The sequence below is a fragment of the Athene cunicularia genome, assembly GCF_003259725.1.
Source record: "Athene cunicularia isolate RWA chromosome 4 unlocalized genomic scaffold, athCun1 chr4_part2, whole genome shotgun sequence".
Classification (NCBI taxonomy): domain Eukaryota; kingdom Metazoa; phylum Chordata; class Aves; order Strigiformes; family Strigidae; genus Athene; species Athene cunicularia.
The window spans coordinates 19,625,921-19,651,711 of NW_020799099.1; positions in this window are offsets into that span (position 1 = coordinate 19,625,921).

Consider the following 25,791-nt stretch of genomic DNA (forward strand, 5'->3'; position numbering starts at 1 on the left):
CCCCCCCCCCCCCCCCCAAGCTATTTTTCAATATGGTGTTTGCTGATGCATTACCAAAGCCATTCAGTCAAAGACAGTTACATAAAGAGGATTTTAGTAAATGCTTTTCCATACACAATTACTGCATTAAGTGAGACATTTTGTATGTGCTATTGAAACTTGCAATAACATAAATGGCTCAAAAATATTTTATTTAAGTAGTGCTGCTCAACAGCTTCTTGAAATGTTATCCATTAAAACCTTTTAACGGATGGAAAAAATATTGCCATCATGTTGCCATTGTGTAATCACCGAAAAAATAATTTTAAAGTGAAGGTCATGTGTAGAAATAAAAGAACTTACAAACAATTTAAGAGAATTGGACTATTTAAAGTGTTGAAATATTTTAATGTCTAAACAAACATGTTTCTCAAGTCAGAGAGAGAACAAAGTTAAGAAAATGTAGATCAAGAAGAGATTTTTCTCAAAATTTTTAACTATGTTTTACAGCCTATACTGAAATGGTTGTGCATCAGTGGGTCCCACTGTGCCACAAGCTTCCTAAATGTGAATAACTTTTAAATTCAATTGGTATGTACATTGCATTCATGGTGTTTCTGTTAGATCTTGGAAAATGTCTGCCACTTCTGACATTGTGTTTTCTCTGTGGAGGTCTTGTGCTTTCTTGGTAAATACTGACTGCTGGTTTTGGAAGAAGGTACTGGAGTGTTAATTCTCTTATATGGGCATGCCATGGGGGTTAAGAATTCCTCTGTGGATCCAGAGCTGGGAGAGTTTGCTAATGACTTCTCTCAGAGGAAGCAGGCTTCTTTTGAACTGTTACTTTCCCCACCCATTGGTCTTCAAGGAGAGTTATAATTTTCACTCTTTCTGAAGAATGAGGACCCTTAATGTGTTTCAGTAGCACAGCTATCAAGGCTATTCCTGGAAGGCACATTCTTCAGCTTTAATTAAAATGTAGACAGATAAATTGTTTTCAGGAGAAACCAATACATTGGTGAGCATTGACCTCTTGCACAACACAGGCCACAGAACTTTGCAATAATTCTCACATCCTGCTCTTCTGGCCAAGGAAAATGTGCCTCTCAATTTGCAGTCTGTGATGATGAACTGTTCACATACATTTTAGATAAACTGCTCTTGTTATTCATTATCTTCACTGTTAATTAATTTTCAGTCTAATTTGTTTAGTTTATTTTTTCTGGCCTTTTGACCTTATCAAGTCTTTACCCACTTGGATCAGGAATCTAGTCCCTACCAAATCACCTCTGAGTCTCCCCTTTCATGAATGAAATTGAATTTGCTAAGTTTCCCATTGAAAGATATATACACTATGGATTTTTTATTATTTTTTTTAAGAGTATGGTTTCACAAAACCAAACTAAGGTTCTTCAAATAACTTAAGCATTTTGTTTGGAATGTGGGAAATCTCAAAATACTACTTTTGTTACATATTTTAAATATGTTTAATTTTCCTGACTCTTGATTATATTTTCTCTGGAAGTGTCTGTGTGTGAGGAGAAAAGCAAATATAATAACATGGTATCTATCATGATATTTCTTTTAAAAGTTACTCCCACCTCTCCTTAGAAACTTAGGACTTCATTAGGATTTCATAAATAATGATTGCATGATGCCTTAAGAGAGCAGGTGAATAAAGGCATGGAGCTGAGCTCTGAGGTGCTGAAGACTACCATAAATCTGGCTATAGGATAGCAGCTTGAGTTTGTAATCACTTTTCAGATTACAAATTAAACAAAACAAAAATAACATCTCTTTGAATGTTTTACTGAAATAATTTACTTCAAGATACCTATTTTCAGATTATTTCCTCTCCTTTCACTCCAGCCAGACCTAATGTGGAAACTGAGACCTAGAAAAGCTGTTCAGTTACAGTAGACTTCTCAAAAATATTCTTGATAGTCCTACTGGATGGGACACAAATACTCAGACATAAAATTGTCCATACACAGGGGCTAACACTGCAATCCTTCTGATAAGGTTTCCTGGGAACTTTAATAATCCAAAATTAATATAATGTTTCTGTCTCTTCCTACAACAATAGCTTCTTTCTGAGACCCTAAAGTTATTTATAGTATGAGTCCAGCACTAATTTACACTGGCTTTTTTTTTTTGAGTTGGTAACATTTCTTTCTCTGGGGAGGAAGACTTGGATTGTCATATTAAACATTGAGTAAATCCACCTTTTAGTGACTTGTAAAATTTGATCTATCATAGGATGGAAGCTGTGGTTAGGCACTGGCTGCAGTAGTTTCCAATACTGAGCCTTAAAAATTTATTTGTATCCCAGGAAAGAGGGATGTTTTTCTCCATGAATTCAGTAAATATAAATTTTATTTGAAATTACCGTCTGAAGCAGGAATTTTTAAGACTGCAGAGGTCAAACATGGCTAAATAAAACTGGCTTTGTTTTACCAACACAACCTTTTTTGTTCTTCCTATGACCCATTCATTTTATTAAATAATAAAATGGCAATTAATTCTTTTAAAAAGAAAACAGGAATTTCTCTTAGATCTTAAGAAAACAATGGGACATTTTTACTCCTAATATTTAAAATGATTCAAAGTTTGAAAGTATGTAGAGCAGTTTAGCTGTAACATCTTTTGTCGTTTTTTACAGACACAGATGTCCTGTTGAAATAGCTGTGCGTGTGCAAGTTTAGTTTGAATTTATGTATCAGGACTCTGTTATTGGTGTTTTGTTTTTAATGGAGCAGGCAATATTCTGTACATATTTGTGTGACATTTTTATTTATCATATAAGTAAAAAACCCTCTGCTATTCCCTGTTATGACCTCCTTGATTTGTCTTCAAATCACAACTCATGCAAATAACAAGTCTAACAAAATTTCATTTACAAAGACAAAAGCTATTTCTTAATACATATGTTTTAATGTAATGCATTTCATTCATGTGTCATCCATATATGCTGGAAGCTACTGAACTGAAGAAGTATGGTTTCAGCCTCAAAAAGCTCAGCTTCAAATGTTAATATGTTAAGAAATGCAGAAAGATGATGCATGAAATGGAGAAAAGAGAAGGTGAGAAACAAACTGCTAGTAATCCTGGTTGAATAACTCTGTAGGCAGTATCACACCTGGGTATTCTTAAAATGAATACACAGATTATTTTCTTCTAAGACATTAACCTTCTCCACTAGCATTGAGTCAGTTTTTGTTCCATTGATGAAAATACTTGGACCAAAGAAAAGGTTTCGATTGCATATTAAACAACAGAGTAAACTGAATGCAAAGAAACTTACAAATTTTATGTAGAACTTGAGGTAACTTCTGTGCTACTCCTTTTAAAACCTGCAAAGTAATGTTTGCAAGAATTTCACTCCTGGTAGCAACAGTAAACAACTATGTTAAGTAGAATACCATTTGCTCAGTGTTGATTTTAATGGTCTAGCACTATTAAAAAGCAAGAAAACTTACTTTTGTCAATAGAGGAAGCAGATAGAATCATAGAACTCTTTAGGCTTAAAAAATGTTTAAGATCATCAAGTCCAACCAAGCACTGCCAAGTCCACAGCTACACCATGTCCCTAAGTGCCACATCTGCACAACTCTTGAATATCTCCAGGGATGGTGACTCAACCACTTCCCTGGGCAGCCTGTTCCGGTGCTTGGGAATCCTTTCAGTCAACAAATTTTTCCCAATATCCAATCTAAACCTCCCCTAGTGCAACTTGAGGCCATTTTCTCTTGTTCTACTGCTTGTTATTGGGAGAAGAGAACAACTCTCACCTCACTACAACTTAATTTCAGGTGGGTGTAGAGAACAATAAGGTCTCACCTCAACCTCCTTTCCTCCAGACTAAACAAACCCAGTGCCCTCAGATGCTCCTCATAAGACTTGTGCTCTAGACACTTCATCAGCTTTGTTGCCCTTGTTTGGACACGCTCTAGCACCTCAATGTTTTTCTTGTAGTGAGGGGCACAAAACTGAACATAGTTCAGTGCCAAGTACAGGAGGACAATCACTTCCTCCCGCTGCTGGCCACACTATTTCTGATACAAGCCAGGATGCTCTTGGCCTTCTTGGCCACCTGGGCATGCTGCCAGCTCATATTCAGCTACACCCCCTCCCCGGTCCTTTTACACCAGTCAGCTTTCTGGCCATTCTTCCCCAAGCCTGTAGCATCACACGGGGTTGTTATGGCCCAAGTGCAGGACCCTGCACTTGTCTTTGTCTTGTTGAACCTCATATACAGTTGGCCTCAGCCCATTGCTCCACCTGTCCAGATCCCTCTGTAGAGCCTTACACTCAAGCAGATCAATATTCCTGCCCAGCTTGGTGTCATCTTCAAATTTACTGAGGGTGCACTTGATCCCCTCATCCAGATCATAGATAAAGATATTAAACAGAACTGACCCTACTACTGAGCCCTGGGGAACACCACTTGTGACTGGCCATCAACCAGATTTAACTCCATTCACCACAACTCTTTGGGCCCAGCCATCCAGCCAGATTTTAGTCAATGGAGTATGAGCTTTAATAAGCAAACAGAGCACATATATTTAAACATTTAAAAGGTAAAATGTTTATGTAGACCTTTTCACAGTAGAAAGGCAGTTTTGTGTTGTGTCTTTGTAATTAAGACAACAAAGCAGTGGTTATATCTGCAGATTTCTGCTCCATCATCTTTGTAAACAGAGCTGTCATGTGAAATGGAGTGATACATGCCAGACCTCCCTGGAGTTTGAAGGGCTTTTTTTTTTCCTCTCCTCACTCACTGCAGCAGAATCTGAAATAACTAACTTTTTTTTTTTTTTTTTTTTTTTCTTTCCCTGTAATGGAAATTAGAGTACAGCTGGTTTTTACCTGCTATAGCATTTGAAAAACAAATTAACCATTTTATTGTCTCAAATTCTGAAATGTTTCTTTCAACCTTCTTTTCCTTTAACCTTTGATATTATTTCAGCTTCTAAAAGAATTTAAATAGTTATAAAACTATTACCAGTTAAATTAGCATATGTTCAAATCCTGTTCATCTCTATATTAATCTGCCTTTATCGCTGCTGGATTTTTTTTTTTTTAAATGAAGGCTATTGTTTGTGTTCAGTTCATCTTGTTAAAACAAATGTATTGTGTTAAAGGGTCTTTAATAATAAATGCTCTCTCACTAACTTTCTGGTATCCTTTCATCACTGGTTTCTAGAAGTGCTTAATTGCTTTAAGCCTCATAGTTCATTGCTTGTAAAAGAAAATAACTTAAATCTAACTAAGCCCTTCATTTAAGTGAAAATTATTTTTTAATGATGTGAGTTTGTACTTACCATTACACAGCAGTTGTTTCTTTTTGGCATAAACATATGGAGATACTCTCCAATGAGCTCTCTAGCTCAACTTACACCTTGCCTAGTGCAGTCATCCTCTGAAGCTGTTGCCAACTTAGCTGCCAGAAGATATCTCATGCAACTGTGCAGCCCTACTGTAATTGCTAGCAACTGGCCAAACTTTGCACTGAGTTTACAAGGCCTCAGGACTGACACTTGTCAGAATTGCTCTCTGAACTTTTCTTGACCTCCTTGCAGCTTTGCTGTACTTGGTTTAGCTGTGCAACAATTTCTTTAATTGAGTAGGTGTCTGTGGCTAATTTATTTTACTGTTTAAAAAAATCTTTGTACAGCATGATAATAGTTTCTTTTAGCTAGCTGGAACAAGCTATTGATTTATTTAAAATGAGATTTTTATTATATAACATAATGAAGTAGTGTAGAGAAGTACAGTCCTGGTATGATAGCAGAGGCCTGGGGAAGGGAAGGATACCTTGTAGAAGAGCACAGCGTGCATTGTAGAGGAGTACTGGTGTGGGATGATAAGAGATGGGGCACAGGTTTGGCACTGCAGGTCCCACAGCTATAAATGAATCACTTATGGTCAGTTAAAGAAACGAAGACCTGGAACTGAACAAAACTGGATTTAGACGTAACAAGGAGTACAAATAAAAGTATCTCACCTATAAAAGCCACCATATATGTAAATTCAGATGTCATGTAGAGCTGCAGACCAATGAAGAGAAAGCAGGATGTAAAAGCATGTCAATACACATATAAAAATTACCCCGAGTGGGTTTTAGGCAGAAGAAGAAGCCATCAACAGATAATGAAAAGTAACTGTAGCATCCCCATTGCCAACATCAGAATGACACCGCTTGCCTTAGTACCCATAGGAAGCATGAACTTAATATCAAGAAAAGAACTAAGAATTCTTTGTGTAATAATTTTAACTGTATTGTTGTTAAAACCTTTCTTGAATGGAAGCATTTTTTCTCTTTTCCTGATAATAATTACCTGTGTACTTATAATGATTCTTGTATTAGACTCAAGATTTCAATAATGGCATATTAGATTATTATACTAATGATAAATTCTTGACTTTATATATAAGGCAATTTTTTCTTCCTCATAAACACAATCTTGAGCATAATGTGTCTCAGACCTTGGCTGATTCCAGAAATCTCCATCTTGTATGTATGTAAGTATGGAGAGGTAAAACTGTATATCTGGATTACAGAAGAGATTTGATCAGAGTGAATTAATGACCTATCCTCAGATGAGCATTTAAGGAAGAAAAGGTCATCAGCTATACTTCATTATTTATTCTTCTCAGACTTTAGTCATTAACCTACTGATGTAATTTTTGAATTCTCCTGGTTAAGTCAAGTGTTTCAGTTTCTTTAAAGGGAACAAAAGATTTAATGGTTCAGGCTATGCACATACTTAAGTATGAATTTTACAAGCATCTATTCTGGATGTATTTGCTTTCTCACTAGCAGGCATCCTTCTCCCTGGAGACAGTCAGTCCTATTCTTATATTTAGATGGTAACATGATGACCGGACAAGCAACATTTTAATTTAGCTTTTTTTTTTTTTTTTTGTCCCGAGGCAATATTGTGAAGCTGTTGGATCAGCTTGCATCTCATACTTAGTTAAAAATAATTCATATATAGCTCAGCTATATATATATATGATCAGTCTGATCATATCTCACTTTGGATAGGATGGATATACCCAAAAGATGAAATGTGGTTTTGTACAAATAAGTAGATTGCAGTTGTACTGGGTCTGGCTGAGCTGGAATTAGTTTTCCCCTATAGCAGCCCTCATGGTGCTGTGTTTTATGTTGGGAGCTGGCAGGGTGTTGGTAGCACCCCGGTGTTGTGGCTGCTGCTGAGCAGGGCTTACACAGCACCAAGGCTCTTTCCAACATTCCCCACCACCACCACCAGTGGGACGGGGTGGGCAAGATCTTGGGAGGGGACACAGCCAGGACAGCTGACCCCAACTGACCAAAGGGATATTCCAGACCATGTGATGTCTGCTCAAGTATAAAGCTGGGAGAAAGGAGGAAGGGGGTGGAGTCATCCTTGGTCCTCTGAGGCAGCCGCTATGCGTATTGGAGCCCTGCTCCCTGAGAAAGCCCGGCATTGCCTCTTCATGGGAAGTAGAGAATAAATCTGGTTTGGTTTATTTTTTTTTTTTTCTTACACACGCGGACCTTTGCTTTGCTTATATTAAAATTGCTTTTGTTTTACCCACAAGGGTTGGTGTTTCTTATTTTCTTTTCCCTCTTTTGCCCTGTTGAAAAGACAAGGGGAAAGTGGGGGAAGTGATAGAGTGATTTGGTGGGTACCTGGCATTTAGCCAAGGTCAAACCGCCACAGCAGTATGAAAGGAAACCTTTATGAAAGGATCACCAGTGAGTCTGCACAACTGAAGCACACTTCTCAAAGTCTTCCTTTTTCAGGAACAAGCTCCAGGCTTTCATCTAGACTATCTTGATCTATGCTGATATGAAAGACTGTGGCTAAAGTTTTCAGAAGTGAAATCTAAAGTAAGCTGAGATTATATTCAACACCAGATAAGTGGTCTGAATTTCTCCATCTGTTCTTACTTGAAATTTCATATTAACTAGGATAAGAGCTTCTTGACTGTTAAAGTTGCAGTTCAAGTAATATACAGACTTCCCACCTACAGACACTTATTTAATCAATTTGGCGAAGTACATGACTTGTTAAATTTGCTTCCTATTTATAGTTGGTGGGGGCTTCTGTCACTGCTATTACCTGTTGGGTCTTCTTGCCTGGAATTGCTAGGAATTGAAATAAATCACTGTAAAATCCACCTGGGAGAATGCACAATATGCTCTCTTAATGCCTGTGATTGTGTTGAAAAATTTTAGTGAAAACAGTCTGCCCTAGAGAAACTCAAACAGGGTTCGGATTTTAGAGAATTTAAAGTGGATGAAGATGTCAAAGATCCAGAAAGGTGAAAAACAAGATAAGTCACTGCTGAGCAAAACTAGACACGTTCTTTAGCACAAAGGTGTCAATTGACTTAACATTTGTGAGGCAGTAGAACTGGGGATGATGCAGAACTGTATCACTCAGTGAGGAGCTCTGTGAAGGGTTTGCCCAGATTCATATAGTGCCTTTAGAGGGTGGTATAAATGCAGCAGGACTGACTTAAGTGTTTGGATTTATGTGCCCTTGGCCTCGTGCAGCTGTGCACAGAGAGCAAATGTATTGCATCAACCCTAGGTCCTCATGCAAGCAGAAATTAACTGATGGTAAACACCTAAACACCAATTGTTCTTATGTACTTGGTTCAGGAGGTGCACAGCTGTGTATGTAATCTTTCTTTCCGGTGATATACAAAAGCACCAGGTTTATAACAGTAAGTGTGTTCTTGTTTTTTAGAGTACTTCACTAGGTAAAAAGAGCATGACAGTGCTGCAGATTATTTACATCGATTTTTTTTTTCCATGTAAAAGGCACTCAAAATAATATTTTTAAAATGGAAAACCAGACCTGCTAAAAGTAGAAATAAGAAGTTGTTATTTAATTCATGCTAATACCTGCTATGGTAGCTGTGTGAGACAGACCTAGTTCTTACTCAGAGGACCTTTCCATGTTTCTGCTTATAAAATTAAGTTATTTGAGTGGTAGTGCTAGAAAACTTGCCTTTCCTCAGACTGGCCCATCTGAACATAAAGCTCTTTACTGAGGCTTAACCTTTAAATAATACCCTTCCATCTAAGTTCTATAACAGACTCTAGAGGATTTTGTAAAGGACCGTTAACATGCTGTCCATCTTTTCTGTAATAGCTGAATAATTGCAGTCTTTGCCCCTCAAGTGAAAGATCCAGTTCAGTCCTCTCTGAGAAATCTCCACATCAGTGGTAACTTCATGTGTCCTTAGGTTTTCTACTAAAGTTATGAAGGAAAAATTCAAGAACTGTGTCAGAAGAGACTATGAAAGGAGGAACATGATTCTGTACCCCAGTGATTAGAGCCCTTACCTAGAGGAGTCCTGTGATTAATTTCCTTGTCTCAGGATGAGTTTCACCCTGTGATTGCTTAATGTAAAGAACAGAAGCAACTGCTAAGCTGTGCTGTCAGCAGTACCTCGAATAGCTCATTTATAATTAGCCATGATGTTACTTTGATACAGGATTGTATTTTGCAAATTAGACATACGCACAGTTTATTAAAGCCCTGTCTATAGTCATCAATTAAATGGTAAACTGTTGCTGGAGCTGGTAGCAGTTTTCCTTCCTAGGATACTGAAAACAGTATAACCATTGTTGGAAGATAAAATTACTAGTTTAGATGCAGTGTCATTCTAATGTTGCTGCACTGTTTTCTACACAGCATTGCTGTATATTGTGTAGACAAAGCATCTTGTTGGGCTGTCTGTGCTGTGCTCCTCAATGTTCACACTCTGAAGGAGCCAGTTCTGAGGACTGCTGACAACCCTCATTCTTTATTAACTTCAGGATAGGTTGAGTGTCAGTTTAATATTCACTGTGGACAAATGAGAACATTTAAACAAATTGTTCCTGATTTTTCTCAATTAGATTGTGTGGAAGATTTGCCATACTGCTGAACTCTTTCTTTTCATAAATGTGTTTTAGCTTGTCAAAAAGCTGAAGGTGGATACAATATTTTCATACACGTGTAAATCCTTGCCTCATTTTTTTTCCCTGTTCCTAGATTTGTGACTAGAAAATGGCTGAAAATTCTAGGCTAAAATACTTGATGGATAAGAACATGGATTTTTTGTGTGTGAGTGTGTGTTCCAATGTATTTCAAACAGTTATTCTGTTCTTTTGTAAATAAAAAAGCAGATCTTAAAAGTGGACAGCAGATGGTTTTCTTTCAGTGTAAGTTCATGCGGCTTTGTAGTGGAAGATAAAGCCAAGTCACTTTCACCATTTATTATTTTAAATTTTCGAGCATGGAAGAAGTGGATGTGTTTCATTGGTTAGACCTCACCCAAGCCAGGAAAAATCAATGAGTGAAGGAGTGGTGTATCATCTGGTGAATTTAATAATTTCTTTTAAAGAAGAGGAGTCTGTAACTTCTCAGTACCATGTCAGCTTTCACATTTTGATGAAAGTGAACCATGAAACAAAAGGATAAAGGAGAGCTGTATTCAATGTTCATGACTTGTTCCTTGACAAATATTTTTTCCACCCCTATTAAAGTATAGAATAAAATGTAAAAGAAAAAAGGCAATTGATTGGCAGATTGAAAGACTTCACAGATTTTTACCTCTTTGACACAACATAGCATTATGTATAAAGCATTCTGAAAAATATCTTTTGCTTTTGTGTTTCATTTTTGGAAGTCTTTTTGAAGGATATGTAATCTTTTGACAGTTGTCTTTCATTTGTTTGCAGTATTACTCTACTGACTTTTCCCATGATGTTGCATCCCAAAATATAAAAGGTCATGTAGTCAAAGGGATAATGAAAGGAAAATAACAAGAATGCATAAAACTCTTTCCTTGGAAGGGAGATGTAAGTCACATGTTGGTTAAAAATCATGCCTGTAAGGAAGAAAACAGTGTGAGCGATAGCATTGATGTAGTATTTTCCCTTTATATTTGCTATTTGTTTGACTTAATATGAAACAATAAGATTCAGGGAGAACATGAATGTCTATGTCAGTTTGTAGAAAAGTGGCACTATATGGAATACGTTAAAAACCACAGATTTTGCAGATAGCTGTAGTTCTATCCCATGGTAAGAAAAGCCTTTTCAAAATGTCCATGAGATGTAACAGCTCTCTCACTTTAGTCTGTGTTGGAGCCCTTATTAATTTTTCTATTTCCTTCATTCTTTATTGCAAAGTATATTTGCATGAAAATGCTTGATTTGCAGCTTCTGTCTGAAGAGCCCTGGCTGTATGATACACTTTTAATTTCCATAACAATAATTTGTAACATTGAAAGAAAGGATATTGGATTAGCTTGAGAAAGATATCAGGACAGACATATTTTTAAGAAGATATTGTTAAATTCTCCTCCTTATTTCTGCTCTCAAAATTTTTCAAATTCCTTTGTTCTCTGTTTTCCACTAGAAAGCCATTGGTTTGAAGCTAAATCACAATTTGACCCCAAAAAGGACTCCTCTAGTTCTCAAGCTTCCAGTGAAAAAAGGTTTTATTTATGTTGCCCTGCTGAAGGCAAGTGAAACGTGTAGGTGATTTTAAGCCATAGGTTTACCCTATTGCTTTTATATAACCCATGTGATTTGTGTCTCCTAACAGCCATGATTCTGCAAGTGATTGCCCATGAAGTCTTTGCCAGACTTTATTGCTCTGTGTGTAGTAATATAGTAGTTTTCTAAATCATGTTTCTGAAGTAAGAAGACTAATGTGGATTTTATTTCAGAGGGTTTGTGGCTTTGTTGCAGTTTAGATGGATATCAGCTTCTGTTGTGGTCAGTCAATCCAAGAACATTTCTTAAAATATAAATTCCCATTTTCATATAGACAAACGCAAAAATAGATAGTATAGTGTACTAAACAAACACACTAGATACAGCCTTTAGAAACACAGTAAGGCCAGAAAAAACTGCTACCTGATGAATTTCTCAATGAAAAAGAAAACATCTCTCATGTTAATGTCTGCTGGTTGCTTGTGGAAAGGTCAACTATGTTATATTTTGCAAAAAGAAGTTGGGGACATTCTTACTCATTTCTGCTAATATCTCTTTGCAATAATCATGGATTAATTTAAATTTAACTATGTTTAATTCTTGGGTTTCAAAAAGATGGTATTCTAGTACAGGCTCACTTTTAATTTTGGATAATTTTTGAGGCAGTTATGCTTTGTAGACAGGATCATGTAGGTTGTCTTATAGCTAAGGCTAGTTCAGTGTTCTATTTGTCAGGATTAGCCTTTGAAAAAAGTCAGGAACATCTCTGGCATTGACAGTTTTTTGTCAGGTGCTTACCTGGAAAAAGGAGCAATCTTTTTCTTTCAGGATTAAAATAAGATCCAATTACTCATTATTATCAATGTGTAGACAATATGTGATTCCTCAAATAAAATACTGTGGACTTTTGTGTCACTCAGAAAAGGAGAGAATGTTGAATGTTCTGTCTAAAAGAAAGAAAACACCTAGTCACTGTTATGGTACATTATCTGGACAGGTTTTTTCCCACTAAGCCATATAGAGAAAGGCAAGATATTACTATACAAAGACTGGATTAGGGTTCAGAGGTTTCTTAGTCACACATCTTTTATTTCTAAGGTGCTTTTGCTTGCTGAGCCCTCCAGAATACTCAGGTATTGTAGACCATTAAGGGTAGAGCATAAGACCCTCTTGAGCATTAAAATGCCAGTAACTGACTCCCACAGTAATCTCTGATACGTGTTTTGGAAGATGTTCTGATTTAGATAGACAAAATCTGAAGAATTCTCCATATCTTTCTGAACCTAGACTGGATTCTGATTTTTAAGGATGAAAATAAAAAGATGTATTTTTAAATCTTCTGGTGTGAAAGATATTTCACTTTCAAAACTGTGTAAAGTAGTACTAAAATTAAATGAAAGAAGTCTGATTACATGTGTTTCAGTGCCAGACAGCATCCAGATTTATTCCACAAGAGATATGTCAGTTTTGAAGGCGCGAGGTTGAATTAATGATTAAAGCACTCTGAGCTCTTTATGTTTTTGCACAGTAGTATTTTGAGGCACAGAATGTAGTCAGATTCACACACTTAGGGAGGGAAAGCAGTTTTGCCGTGAAAATAGTCATTGCTTGCTAGAATGAGGTTCTGTCCTAAGTAAATTTATTTTCACACATCTATGTTTTCTACCATCCTCCAATGACATGTGTTGATTTTCATTCAAATGATTGCCCATATGCCTACTGCACTGCTGGTGTAAGTGCTCAGCTGTCTACTGGAACTGTCTTTGTCCAGCAAACGTGTCCAGAGATTACTAGTGTTTTGTAGGGCAAAGTGCATCAGCTGTACGTAAATTTTCTCAACTGTCTGTTGCCTCAAGATGTAGTTTCTTATTGTCTGAATTTAGGAAACACATATTTCTTTGGAGTTTTAGTAAATAATCACTAGATACTGTTGTGATGTTGAAGTCTTGCCTTTCAAAACTGTCTCACAGCTACAGGTACCTGCCAAAGTACTTATCTCTTGCAATCAAAGCATCATGAACAAGAGCCTAAAGAAATCATATATCCCTGGGTTTGCTGTGTCTGTAAGAGGAAGCCCAGTTTCAGATTTATCTCCAGGGTGTGTCTATGGGGCTGAAGGCTGAGGTCAAAAGTCCCAGGGTCGTTTGCACAGTCTTCAAAACCTCAAAGCATACAAACTCTACAGTTCTGTTTCGCAGAGCACCAGCTTGTACTTTGGATGTAACTACCCCATCCTGCTTTGACAAGGTAGAGAGCAGGTAGCATTCCTGAAACACACTTCCTTGATGGTTATATTGACTCTTAGGACTGACATCAATGACACAAGATCCTTTCCCCTTCTTTCAGGTCTCCATTCCATAAACCTTCATGGAGGCCTTCTGAGCTCTTGACTTTTGCTTCAGCTGGGTGAGACGATGTGGCCTTCACCCAAGCTATGGTATCCATCTGACTGATGAAAATATAGCTTTGCTGGGATAACTGAACTGAAAATGAAAAATACCAATCTTGCATTCTGAAGTTGTGCTGGACACACAGCAATTTTGACCTTGTATTCTTGCTCGCAACTACCACCGATTTAACATTAACACACTATTAACAAGAAGTGATGAGCAACTAACTTGTGTTTATCCTAACAGAACTGAATCTAGCATCTCCCACTGATGGTAGCAATGATGGTATTTATTACATAACTATCTTTTTACTTCTGTTATTGTGTAACAGATCTTTGTGTTTCTGTAGTGGGTAATCAAATAATACAGTCAAAATCTGTAATCTTTGCCCATGCTGGGGGGATGGTGCTCTGTCCACACTAAAATTGCATGAGAAGAAAAGTAACCATTCTGTCTTGGTTAGACTAGGCAATACAACAATTCAGTGGATTCCAGAAATTTAAAAGACAAAAATAAAAAAGCAGAATCATTCATAAATGCATAAAAACTTGTGTAAATTTTGTATTTACTGTGTAAAATTTGTCCATACCTCAAAGGATATCTAGATAAATGAAGGCAAGTTCAGTTCTCTTTCATTGGAAAAGTACTGTTGTTAAATAATATTTTTAATTCACTGAAATGCTGAAGGTTTCTAATAATCAGCCATCTAAAAAGGTTTTTTACAATGTATCACCCTGATTTTTAGCATGTTGTAAAAATTTTTGGGTTTGTTTTTGTTTTTTATTTTTAGTAAGACATCACATATCCTTGAGGAAGAACTGCTGGAGTTTATGCTGTTAAAACTAGAGCCTAATGTAATGATTGACTCTTGCCTCACGTATACTGATTGTCATTTTATAATGATTCGTTCCTTTTCCTCTTTCTGGTTACTTAAAGTTAGCTTGACAGAGATATAAATCAAATTGTCAGAATGGAGGTTATAACTTGTTGTTCTTAAAATGTCAAGATTCATGAAAAATAAATTATTATGGTGTTTAAATTATAATAGAATTTATTTAATTTACTTTTCTGTATATTATACTGGAATATATCTGCAGAGTATCCTTAAGGCATGGGTCTCGTCATCTGAGCGCCTGTTTTTGGGGGCTGATAAAAGAGGGAGGTTGTCTTTTTTTTCTTATATTAGACCATTGTATTTTTTTTCTTCATTCTGTTACTGAGAGGAAAAAAGTCAAAAGATACATATTCTGCTTTTCTCACAGTGCATAGCCTTGCACTGTCAAAAAATGTCACAGGTTAATGGTACAACTGAGCTCCATTTATCTTATTCTGACAGCTCTCCCAACCTTGTACATCTAGCAACATCCCTCCTAAAGTAAGTGACTTTTTTAGCCTTTGTTCTTTTCATATGGGTCTCTTAAATGTATTTACAGTAATTCTACATTGAGTTTATAATATGTCACTTCTTATTGTATGGAATTACAGTGGAGGAATTTTAGGCTAATTTAGGTCCATAGAATAATTAATACACTGTTGAAAATTAAAGTCTCACCTTAGAAATCTGAAATTATAGGAATGGATTTTGTGAAAAATGATGGTATGTATTTTTAATTTTACAACCTTTCTATTACACTTGTTTAATTATTTATGGAAGCTAAAAAAGGCCAGCATGTGGTAGACAGCGACATAATTTTATCCTCAAAAATAGTATAAGACCTAACCAGTGGTTATTTATTGATGACTTATAAAATGTATCAAAAAAATTTTGCTGGAGTAAGTTTCATAAACGTAGGGCTAACTGAAATCTGAATATTTCATGTTTAAAAATTAGTTTGTTTTGTTAAACATGTGTAGAATTGACTATTGTGTCTTCATAGGTAATAACTGTATGAAAGCAAACTGAAAGCCCTCCCAAAATTGTCACATTTTCAGAGATGCTTGATTAAATTCAATTTAATGAACTTAGATATCATCTTTAACTTTGGATGATGGAAACAGTAGGATTTTTACTCTTGTCTTAGAAGAACTAGCAGTTGAAATCACATGGTGTTTCAAATGCTTTCTTCTTAGTTTGGATAAATTGTGTGTTTGATACAAAGAGAGATATTTGTCTCTTATGATCTGGGTACAGTGCAGCTTTATTGAGTTCTGTGGAGAATAGAACAGAATAGAATAGTTCAATTGGAAGAGACCTACAATGATCATCTAGTCCAACTCAAAGGACTGTATTCTTTGGAGTATGCCTGGGCAGGGGTTCTGGATGCCTCTGGGTTTTGGACAAGTCCATTCTCCTCTTAAAGATTCGATTCTTCATTTAAAGATTTGAAATAATTATTTCATTTGTGAAGAATCTGAAAGCTTCTCAAAAAATACATATCTGCTAATAATATTTTTTTTTGTTCTCCCCATATTTATAATAAACAGACTATATAAATATTCCAAGACTAATTTATACAAATCTGTCAATGAAGAATATTCCTAAGATTTACAATACCTGGACCATGTTCTGTATGATGTCTTCTGGATCAATCAATTTTTATTTTTAAATATCTACCATTACTTTATAATAACATTTTCTTTTTGTGTTTCCACATTATTTCTTAATGTTTCAGTACTATTTCATAGAAAGGGTAAAGTTAATTAATTTAATAACATTCATTTATCGCTTTAAAATTTCAGTAAATGGTTTACATTTGATACAGTTCAATATATGTTTCAGAACATCTAATTTGAGCATCCGAGAGCAGAGAAGGAAGTTAAGGGCCACTGTCTTCAAAAATACAGTTCATAGCAGAATTACAAAACATAACCCCCAACAACAGCCCATCACTACAGATCACTTCATCCATCTCTCTCCAGAAACCAGCCAACCAACAAGCACCTCCTCTCTAAAGATTCATTTTGAACTTTTCCAGAAATATTATGGCTAAAAAGGCTAAAGTGGGCTCTTTTTTTGGGTGTGTGGGGTTTTTTTGTTCTTTTTTTTTTTTTTTTTCTTTTATTACATCTAAAAGTTGACATGGGATTTTGATCTTTTCTATGTATGGGGCATTAACAAGCTTGAGCTAGAACATTAATAAGCTTAATACTAGATATGAGTTTGGTGTCCATGGATCCAGGGGATAACTACATAATCCAGGAACTCTGAGAAACAGATTTTATGAGTCTTAAAGGAAGAACAGTCTGAGAGTCCACTGTATGCTCAGATAGACAACTAGAGGCGCAGTGGTTTTGAAAAAAAAACCCCAAACAACAAACCATAAACAATCCTGATATTGTATGAGAGCTGGATAGTGTCCTTTTATCTGTGTTTACCTGGTGAGGTACTGCTATGTGTTTCTGTCTTTCAGATAAGGCCCCAAAATATCCAAGATTAGAATTTAAGCAAGTTTAACCATTTTTCTAGCATATAGCAAATGAAGTGTTGGAAAAGATTACCAGGTGCCATTACTTGGGGAGTTGAAAATCAGAATAATTGCCTTTAAAAGACATGATTTTTCTGCTAAACTTAATGGAATTGAGAATAAACTGAGAATGGGAGGGTGGGGGGGTGGAAGGAGGTTTCTGGCTTTCCCAGAGTCTGACAATCCGTCTTCTGGTGAGAATAGTTAAAATACATGTTAACAGCATAAGTGTAAATGTAAATAAAACCAATAGCGTTTCTTGGTTAGAGTTTATACCCTATAATCAACAGCAACAGATGAAGAAAGATAACATTGGTCTTCAAGGTGATGTAATCTTGTCAATATTTTAAAGTAATTTATACTGTTTACTAAAAACTGAGCTACTTTTTCTTCAGTCGGTTATTGCTAATAGTTTTCTAACATAATGGAAGTTTTATGACAATGTCTCAAGTTGCTTCAGGTATAATATTGTAGCTGATTGACATATGGTAATAATAACCAAAATTATTTCATTTCTGCATTAATAGTAGTTCTGAGAGATAATAAATCAAATTAAATAGGTTATTTGAATTGTTACATTTTACACAAAAGTATCTATGACAAATAGTGCTGCTGTATTTTCTATGTATTTCACTGGAAGTTATTGTGAAGCTACTTTGCATATACTGAAACTCATGCTCTAAAATTTTCTTATTTGATGACTCAAATCTTTATTTTAGGATGTAAGAATAATAATTATTTTATATTAATTTCTGTGGATTATGGGGTCTTGCCAACTGTAGTTACTATAAGAATAATCAGAGTACAATTCACATTCACCCCAAGTATTAACAGAGCACATTTTTAGAAAATGCCTAGATAAAATTAGTGTTTAAATTAATGAGATTACGCAGTGATAATTGTACTTTTTTCAGTAGCATTTGTGTATTTTTTTTCCTTTCCAAATATTTTTTTTCTTTTGTATCCTAATCACACGGCCATCTATCAACATCATATTGTGAACATTTCTTTATTTTTTTTTCTTTTAATTGCTTGAATGGCTACACCTGCAACTAGGTGTCAAACTGAGTGAGTAGATTCCTCCCACAGTGGGTATTTATGCTCTGTCAGTGTCAAGCTGCCCCAGGTAGACTCTTATCATTTAGAATCAGAAGGAACTTAACTACGTTGCTATGCAAGTTTTACTGGCATATAAATAGTTTAAATGTTATTATTTTAATGATGGGTTTTCAGTCAGAAGTTGATTTAATATATATATATTTAGTGTCTGACACAAATCAATATATAATAACCATGAAAATAACATCTGAAGCAAATTCATTTAGTTTATCAGAAAATGGTTAAAACTATGGATGTATAAATGTATCCATTGTGTTTCATACAATATCTCAAGTTAGAAGGGAGCCATAAGTATCATCGAGTCCAACTTCTTTTTCCTCACAGGACTACCTAAAACTTAATCATATGACTAAGAGCGTTGTCCAGGCGCTCCTTGAACTCTGACGAGCAGAACTCTGACAGTTTCAGATAACTGTTGCAATAATTTACTGACTACACGAACATGAAAACCTCTCTGTCATTTTAGGTGATTTTGACCTCTGTCATTCTGAAGGATTTTGATGGCAGGGAGGACTTAATTTGTCTTAGCACTGGTGAGGCCACACTGTGCTCAGTTCTGAGCTTCCCACAGCAGGGGAGACATGGACATAATAGAGAGAATTCAGTGAAGGGCCACAGAGATGACTAATGACTGGAGCATGTCTCATGTCAGGAAAAACTGAGAAAACTGGGACTGTTCAGCCTAAAGAAGAAGGGGGATCTCATCCATGTGTACAAATACCTGAAGGGAGGATGCAAAAAGGATGGAGCCAGGCTCTTGTCAGTGGTGCCCAGTGGCAGGACCAAAGGCAATGGGTACACAATGAAACACAGGAGAGTCCATCTGAAAAAATACTGTGGGTGTGACAGCACTTGCACAGGTTGCCCGGGGAGGTTGTGGAGTCTCCGTTATTTGAGATATTCAAAAGCTGTCTGGACATGGCCCTGGACAACAGGCTCTAGGTGTCCCTGCTTGAGCAGGTGGGTTAGATCAGATGAGCTCCAGAAGTCCTTTCCAACCTCAACCATTCTGTGATGTCTTAGAGATGCAAGATGTGCTGTTTAAAACACTGAATAACAACATAGTGGGTCTGATTTTAGCCTGATACAAATGTCTTTCCAATACTGAACTATTCTAGATTTACTTCAGCAACTGAGACTACCCAGACTTGTAGACAGCTATCTAGCAGGCCAGTGGCACACCGTGAATTAAACCAACATCCTTCTGCTTTCTTCAAAAAAAGTATCAGTAGGAGAAGTACATCAAATATCCTGGTTTTGTTCTTTGACAGTAGAAGTCTTCTCTAGAATAATATATTTCTTCTCAGTCTTTGGAGTTTATTTGCTTTGTGGTTTTTGTTGGCTTTCTGTTTGTCCTGTATATCTTGAGGTCACTGCAGTTTCTTCTCTTGACTTTAGTCTTTGTGGATTTATTCTGCCACAGAAACATATTTTGAAGAACAAAGTATCTTGGGAAGGAGTGAAGGATAGTAGCTGTGAGATAGATCAATGGTCCTTCCAGAAATGCTGCATTGACTCACTGTTTTGTGTAACAGTTTTACAGAACCTAATTAATGTATCTGCTCGATACATATAGTAAAGGAAGAAGATTTGCAGGTATTAAAATGCAGGCATTTGTCACTCAATTGTAGAATAGACTATCTTAGACATTACAGAAGAATTTTAAATCTGTAGATGAGAACATTCTCATTATTGAAAGCTGGAATTTAGCCAAGAAAATGGAATAAACATGTCTATTCCTGGGAAAACCCTTATATCTGACTGTCTTGGTTTAATTTCAGAGGGAAACTGAGCACCATGCACCATGCACTCAGGGATGTGGAGGAGAAAAAACAACAAAAAGCTCAGGGATCCAAACAAGGGCAGGGAGGGATGAGTCCCCAGTTATATTCACAGGCAGAAGACAGACTTGATGGGTGAAGAAAAAGAACATCAAATTAATTTGACCACCACCACCACTAATTTGCCAATCAAACAGAGTAGGGCAGTGAGAAATACAACCACATCTTAAAAACACCTGCCCCCCAGCCCTCCCTTCTTCTGGGTCTCAGCTGTGCTCCCAATTTCTCTACCTCTTCCTGTCCAGCAATGCAGGGGGAAGGGGATGGGGGTTGTGGCAAGTTCATCAACTGTTGTTTCTGCCACTCCTTCCTCCTCAGGGGAAGGACTCCTCAAAGTCTTCTTCCTTCAAAATTCTCTTACATAAGTCCTTCCCATGGGGCTGCAGCTCTTCACAAACTGCTCTAACATGGATCCCTTCTGTGGGCTGCAGCTCTTCACAAGCTGCTCCAGCGTAGGTCTGCTCCACAGGCTGCAGTCCTTCCAGCATGAGTTTTCCTCAGAGTCGTGGCCTTCTTCAGGTGAGCCACCTGCTCTGGTGTGGGGTCCTCTATGGGCTGCAGGGGCACAGCCTGGCTCACTGTGGGCTGCAGGGGAGTCTCTGCTCCTCCTCCTTCTCCTTTTCTCCAGCTGACCTCCATGTTTCCATAGGTATTTTGCTCACTCCTCCTCTCAGGTTCCTTTTCTTAAATACATTATCACAGACGCACAGCCACTGTCGGTAATTGGCTTGGCCTTGACAAGAGGCAGGTACAACTTGGAGCTGGGGGAACTTCTAACATCATATCACTGGAGCCACCTCTGTAGCCCCTTCTCCACTACCACAACCTGACTACGCACAAACCCAATACAATTTTTAACATGATTCCAGTTCCAATCTCAATGTAAATAAACTAACTCTAATTTTTCATTAATTTATTCACTTCTTTTATAAAGCATTTTTAACTGTTCAGTCTCTTTTGGATGTTGAAAGTAAATATTTTTATTTTAATCTGGTTTTAGATTAGGTGATTGCAGTGGTCCGTCTGATATCAGTGTGTTGCTCATGTAATGGATAAAGCTAAACATTGGGCTACCAGAACACTGTAACAAGGACCCAGCTCCTCAGTCCATTTCTCACAGGGACCTGGAGGATGAGTATGCCTGATGTTTCACAGGTCACTTTTGATTGCAGGTACTGTGGGGAATAGGAAAGGAAAAAAATGACATTGTTGAAGCATGACTATCCTGAAAAAGTTTTTGACAACTCCCAAAAACATAGTTTCAAAAAAGTCAGACTCTCACAATACTATTGATTTTCAAAGCTACGTGCAGTTACTGGACACATCAAAGACTTCACCCAGTTTTAGCAAGGTTGGTTTAAGAAATTCTGGTTTAAGTAATGTGTGAGAGGTAAGTGACCTTTTCACTGTTCAACATCCGGTTTCAGTTTTTCGCATTGCAGTTTTTCTAAGTACTTCATTAGTAAACGTATCCACGTTCATCTTGAGGAATCTGGAGTCTCACAACCATGTTGTTGCAAGTATTACAGCATTAGAGGGCAGTAATACTGGCAGGGAAGGAAAGAAATAGTGTTTGCTAGGAGGAATGGGCTGAGGTTTGGGGTTGGTGTGGGCATGTGCTGAGAGTGCTAATGTGCAGCTATCTTCTTTCTGCATCTTTCTATTCTTCTTGGTGTGCCTAGTATGTCCAGGGCTATTAAAAGCGAACATTCATGTGCTTTGTCAAAAACAGCTGTGGCTGCTCTTCTGTGAGGTTGATTTGGTTCCCAACTTTGTATGACAGTAATAGGAATAATAAGTTTGGTCCATTATTTTTTGGCAGCAGAATAGCCTAGCAACATGTATTTAAATTGCTATCAGTTCAATTTGCTAATTTGTCCTTTGTTGGTTTGGCAAAGATAACAAGGGAACAGAATGCTGTTGTCTTTTTAAGTGATTGAAAAAAAAAATCCCTGTATGTAGATACCCAGAGCTGGAATAGAAGTTTCTACCAAAGTGAGATATTCAAAGGGCTAAATACAGTCTTGTTAGGTGTGAGGGAAGTAGGTGCAGGGAGGATGTAGCTTGTCTTCTGTGTGAAAGTGTAATGGTTAAAGCGAGCACTCACCTAGGAGCAAATATCTCCATTTCCTAGCACCCAAGGGAGGCAAGAAGGGGAAGGGGGACTCACTTAAAGTTAGCCGCTGTACTGAGAAAAATGGCAGATTGGTGGGATATAGACTCAGTAAGGGGGCAGAACAATGAGCACTGCCTGTCTGAAGGAAATCCTGGGTTTGTAGTCCCCACTCCAAAATTATCTGTAGGATTTTTTTTTTTCTTTAATCCACTTGATAAAATCATAAACACTCTTGAGACAGGGACAAGGATCCAGCTTTACCACTTCCTGATCAATTTCTTTATTTAAATGCCTTTACATAATTGTGAGCAAGCTTACCACTGCTTGTCAGCACCTCTTGCTCCTTCTCTCATCATTGGAGCTTTTGCCCTGCAAAGACATGTCTGAGGAACAAAGTTGTAGGAAATAGTGTTGCAGTCTTGTGTGTGTAACTAATTTGTGGCTTTTAGCTTCCTATCACCTGTCTTAATGCATTCTTCCCTGTCAGTGCACAGTGCTGAATCACATTGTTAAACGTCCACCTTTCCTTATTCATTGCACTGACAGTGAAGTCATCAAGTCTGCATTTGTGCATCTCATTCTGGACCTTCTCCTAGTGCTAAGAATCTAGAAGTTGTGGCACTTAATGTTAATTGAATGTCACGGAAACATTAACATCAGGCAAGTTCATATCTTCCTAATGTTGCTTGAGAGGCCATTATTGTTTTAGATTGTGATCAAATGTCTCATTGCCAATGTGGAAAAATTGTTGTAATTTGCAAATGCTGAATATATATGAGGTAAAAAAAAGTGTTCATAGTTATGCATTTAGGAGGACAGTACAGTAGTTGTGTAATAACATTTTTTCCCTCTATAACAGTACTAAACCATAATTTCAATGAGTGGAGTCAAAGTCAGAAGTTATGATTTGTCAAGTAAATGAAGTGTGGACATAAACATAAGAAATTCTGCACTAATGTTACTGGTTGAACAACTTTCCTGTTCTGTTTGAATCCTTTACACAGATATGCAACTGTTTAATTTTTCTCTTACTTACTTTCCATTGTTTGACGGTGTGGTGGGGTGTGGTGGTGGTTATTTTTTTGTTTGTGTTTTGTTTTTTTAAAGTGTATTTAAATGTTGTTGGGTTATTTTTAGAAGAAATTTAATTTCCATTCAGACTTGAATGAGTTGATGTCATTTAAAGACCTGAAAAATGTCTCCTTTAGAAATATAGACTCCCTAAAGATAATTTTTAGGATGTGAAATAAATTATGAAATCATCTAACTGAGAGTGAGACAGCTTGATTTTTTTTCATCATTTGTCTTATATCAAATAATGATTTTTATATATGTAGGATATGATCTCTTATGACTAAGGAATACACTTCACAAATGTTGATGTTTTTATCGTATTGGAAATAAAACCATCCACTGGGTGATTCAGAAGCATATTATCTTTTATTATGTGGCTCTTTCAGTATTGTCCATAAAACAAGATAACCATTGAGACGGTGTATTGCTACTTGAAGTCTGACCTGCACTTTTATTTCTCTGCTGACAATTATTGTAGTTACATTACAAAACTAAAAGAACTGTGTTTCTTGCTACAGCATGCGGGTATATATGAATGGGAGAAAGTGCATAGTGCAGGATGGCCTTGGGATGTCTCCTGAATGTCTCCTATGGAATCTTGACTTTTCTCAGATTCCAAGTTAGTGAAGCCAAACCTGTAGTAATTGCTTTCGTAACATGATTACTGGTGACGTATCTGGGCAATTGGGCTGTGACCCAGCAAAACACTTAAGCACATGCTTATCTTTAAACATGTGAGTAGTTTTGAGGAAATCAATAGTAGTTTCACTGCTAGGCCCCATTTTTGCATTGGAGCACTTTGCTGTATTTGGCATTTGATAAATAAAGCAGCTAAATTCTTGAAAATACTCTGGTCTTAATTACAAAATATGTTTTAGTCATGCATTTGTCAAGTTTTAATTAAAGTAGTTTTATATAAATTATATGACACTTGATTTATGCACCCAATATACGTTTGTGTGCTTAGAATTTATCACAATGTCTTTTCAGTATATAAATGTTATTATATTTATGTTCTGTAAAAGCAATGAAGTCATAATATTACCCTATAATAACATTTCCTTTTGCTGTTAAGTCTTGGGTGAAAAGTGTAGTGAAGTATTCAGGGGTTTTGGGGAAATACTGCACATCTGGAAAATAGATTAAGGTTTTCTGCATATGTAATGAAAGTCTAGGTATTTAGCTTTGGTTAATATCCAACAGAATTAGTTCATCATTCTGCTGTAAATGTAAATGAATACTAACTCGGTATTGGAAATGCAATAGGGAATCAATATAGGGAAACGGAGTTATTACTAAACCAGAAAGTCCTGTTTCATATCTTGTTTTGTGTCACCTTGAAAAGAAATGTGTTCCTTTTCTGCAAAAAGTTGTGTTTTTTTTTTTTCTGAAACCTGAGTATCAGTTTTGCATGTGTTACAATAAAAAACCCAAACACAAAGAAGTTGATGTTTTAGGCTGTGAAAATACTTCATGAATTTGATCATGAGGGATTATTTTGGATTTATTTGACTACTGAAAGAAATTTTTTAAAGAGCTAAGACTGTAGACACAGGCAACTGTTATTCTATTACCATACACTATAATGACATCAGATACTTCTTTGGAAGTACAGATACCTGGATCAGTGCAAGAGCTACTCAAGCAGAATAAATTTAAGGATGCTTAGATTTTGGGGTAGGAATTTCAGCTGTGATATTTACTTCAGCATAATGGACTATGGCAAATTATTTAGATTCATTCAGAAAAGCAATGACTGTATATTTAAATTCTCCGTGTACAGTGTAGCACAGTTTCATGTTGCATGTGTGCTACTTTCTACTATCATTTAAGGAATAATAAATTAGTTAATAACTGGGAAGGTTACAGACATGACAATAAATGAAAATATTTGTAAGAATTGTTAGCTCATCTGTTCTACTGAGGTGCAGTCAAAAGTCAGGCAGCAGAGGTGGTCTGCCTCATACGACTCTCATATGCTTGGAGAGCATATAATCATTAACTCTCGTGGTACAAAACTGAATACCCTTTGCAGGCAGCAACACTGGCCATACAATGCCTGGCATATTTAGGGATCTTTTTATCACACCACTACAACTTACTCCCTACACCAGAAAATCTACATTTTAAATATGGCAACCTTATATTTGCCTTATCATGTATTAAGAGCACCTGTCTTCTCCCTGCTGGCTGTCCTTAACTTTCTGTTACTCTGATTGTCTCCAAAATACCACTGAAAATATAGTTTTCTGTCTGTCTCATTACAACTTTTGCACTTGCCCTTCATGCCTCTGGGCTTCTGTTTCACATACGTACTAATCTGAGCCTTCTTTGATGTAGTACTCTCCCTCACTTTTTCATTAGATCCTCA